This window comes from Rhinolophus sinicus, linkage group LG15 (assembly GCF_036562045.2).
Source record: "Rhinolophus sinicus isolate RSC01 linkage group LG15, ASM3656204v1, whole genome shotgun sequence".
NCBI lineage: Eukaryota > Metazoa > Chordata > Mammalia > Chiroptera > Rhinolophidae > Rhinolophus > Rhinolophus sinicus.
Genome location: NC_133764.1, coordinates 17,493,117 through 17,496,466, shown reverse-complemented (window position 1 = coordinate 17,496,466; position 3,350 = coordinate 17,493,117).

Genomic DNA, 3,350 nt, shown 5'->3' with positions numbered 1-3,350 from the left:
ACTATTTAACCAATCCTTTGTTTATGCTTGCAAGTTTTGCTATTATCCACAAAGCTGGGACGGACATTTTTGTACATCTTTGCACACTTGTCTAATGTTTCCTTGGGGCCGTTCCTAAGAAGTGGATCTACTGGGTCAAAGGGTATGTTCACTTCAAGGCTTTTTGATCCATCACGTCAAATTCCCTTCTTTCTACTTCTGCTCCAATCTCCCATTCCACCAGCAGGGCCTGCTCCCCTCCCCAGCTTGCGATTTGTCCAGAACTGCACACATGTAAGGTTTGTGAGGTAGAGGGGCAAAACCATGGGAGAGCGGGGTGGTTTCTTCTCTGGGTCAAGTTTAAGAAGTGGGCAGTGTCCAGTTTGAGAAGCCTGCCCTGGTGCCTTAGAACCCTGGAATATGAGCAGGAGCCCAGAGGGGACCTCAGTGGCCAAAGGGAAAAGGAGGCAGAGTATGGAATGAGTGCAGAACCTTTAGGCCAGTGGGGTAGGGGCCTCTGCCAGTCCAGTTCCCAAGGCCTAAGCACCTGAATCTGGATCCCGTCCTTCCTCCAGGCACCCAAGGATAGGGTGAGTGCCACCTGACTGTCGCAGTAGGTCTGCAGAGCTAAAGGCACGGCTCAGGGAGCTCCTCTTAGAGCACTTCCAGCCCATGCAGTTACACCCCTCAAGTTCACGTGGCACGTGGAAGACCTTCCAGGGTCAATGTCTCCAGCTCTAAGTGTCTGCCTTCTCTCAGTGTCACAGTCACTCTTCTCTCGGATTCCAAGTGCTTGTTGCTGCCCAATTCTTGTGGGTCTCACCTGCAGCCTTTGCACCTTTAGAATCTCTAGCAAGGTGACCCATCTCATTTGGAAAGCTTCAGGGAGAACAAGAGGAACTTGAGACAGACTTGTAGATTTAATATTGAAAAGATGCTGTTCTGAGAACGCCCCCTCCTCCTGGAGCCCAGCATCCCCACTTAGCTGAGGTTTCCTCTTGATGGGGTGAAAAGAGAAAGCCCAAGATTGCATCTCCTTGGTGAGATGAATAGTACATTTGAAGCACCTCACAAACTGTGTTTGATCCGCCTAAAGCTTCAACTGTTAACGTATTTCTCTTTATCCTCAGCTAGGGAAGGCTGAAAACTGTCAACATTTTCCTTTCTGCCTAATTTGTGCCTTCTCCATCAAGAGAAAAGCAGGGCCTGGGGGATGGAAGGAGGCAGAGAAGGAGGGCTGCAACACATACTCCCTGGAACAATGCACTGAGCCATAGGATTGGGGTGCTTCCTCGGCCTGGGAACCCCTGGGCTCACCAAGCCAGAGCAGGGGAGGGAGGCGCTAGGGAGAGGGGCTGTACTGTGGGTGCTGAGGCTCTTCAGGGTCTGTTGGCAGGACCGTGTGCCCCTAAGAAATTGATCCCTGGGAAGGCCCATCTCCAGTATTTCTGGTGGGAAACCAGAGGTGGGAAGTTGAGGCTTGCCAGCCGCCAAGCTTTCCTCTCATGGGAAGAAGAGTAACAACATTAAAAACTGCCACTGACTGAGTTCAGGGGCCAGGTGCTGTGCCGGTGTTTTAACCTACATGCATTCAGTTACTCTGAACATCGCTCTGAGGGGTGACCTTAAGATCTAAGGATCTTATCCAAGGTCATGCTGCCAGTCAGTGTCCGGCTGTCTAGGACAGACGTTCATGTTCTTAACCACAGTGCTATTCTCCTTTTTGACTAGTCTCCTATATGTTGCCGAACCTGTCTCCTGTTCTGGAGGGGGAGTAGAGAGAAGTGGTGAAGAGCATAGACTTCGGAGTTTGCAATCTTGGCTCCTCCCTCTCACCGTGCCTCAGTTTCCTCCTGTGTAATATGGAGATGTTAGCGATAGCAGCAACCTCATGGGACTGTGGTGAGGGTTAAATGAGTAAATACCCTCTGGTTCTCAGAACCCAGGGCAGAGGAAGTACTGTGTGTACTCATCTTATTCCCAGCTTATTTTACTCCACAATCAAGTTGCGGCCACTCCTTCCCAACTAACAGTGAATTTATTCCATCCTCCCTTTTGGGTCTGCCCAGCTCTGTCTCAATCCACCTTATTTTCCAGCCCCCTTCTCCCTCTTGCGGCCCGTTGTCAGACTGCCCTGGTTCCTGGAGGCTACCCTGTAACTCCTCAGAGTTCTACTGACACGTGTGAGACGTGACCTGGTCTTTTGCCTGATTCTAATAGGTCCTCTCATTCCCAAGGCCTTGCCGATGTTCATAGCTCTTTTATCTTCCGCAGTGGTCGTAGAGGAGACGTTCATTTCCTAGGTAGCCAGCCGCATGCACTTTTGCAGGAGGCAGAGCGCAGAGAGAGATGACTTTCCTGGGAGGGAAACAGGGCAGACAGTCCCCACTGGGGAAGGAACAAGGGATGCAGGATTGAGAGTGATTTTCCTAATAACTAACAATGTGTCTCCATCTTGAGCCATTCATTCCTGTACTTTCCCAGGGTTCCCCATCCCTGTGGGGAAGCTGGTCATTGTGTCCACTCTTTACCCCCTCCCCCCAGCTGCACCTGGGAACTGGGACTTAGGCAGAGAATTGCCAAGGGTGGGATAGAAGGAAGGCATCTGCCAAATCAAGGACTGAAAGTAGATTTTGGAGAGGACCTGAAGGGCTGGGTGGTGAGAGGTGGGCCAGGGAAAGTGGGACCTCTCCCTGCAGGGCAAAGTAGGCTCAGTTGTCCCCAACAACCTGGTCTGTATGCCTGCCCACTGCCCCAGAGCTCTTCTGTTCAGGCCTGGCATCCCACAGAGGTGGCATTCTGCTTAGCAGCTCAAAGCACAGACGGGAGGGCGGGCATTGAGGAGAATCGATTTGCGGGAGCAGCGGGGGCTTTCTCTTCCTCCTTACTTCCCTGGTCTTTGATCTCCTGTCCTTCTCCATAGTCCTATTTCCCCCCTCCTTCTTCCCTTGATCTCTCCCTCTTCCTCTCCCTTTTAGCCAAATCACAGCAGCTCCCTAGAAGGTAAGGGGGGTGTATGTGGAAGTGAGGGGTGGGGGAGCCAGTCCTTTGTCCTCCTGCTTCGGTTGACTGGTGGGGCCTTGCTGCCCAAGGTACCAGCCTCTTACCCGTGTCCTGAGGGGCAGGGTTTGGCCACAGTGAAAGGACACACACACACACTTGAAAAGCAAGAGCTTAAACAGAGAAACCAAAGAAGAGAGGGAGAGGCAGAGAGTGAAAGACAAAGATGGGGAGAGTCAGGAACAACGGAAAAAGAGAGTTCAGCGAATTAAAAATTTTACAACCATCCAGCAAGTCTGCAAAAATGATCTTCCCTGCGGTCTTTCATTTATCTCATTATCTGACTCCTAATGTGCTTTCCCCCCATTTCT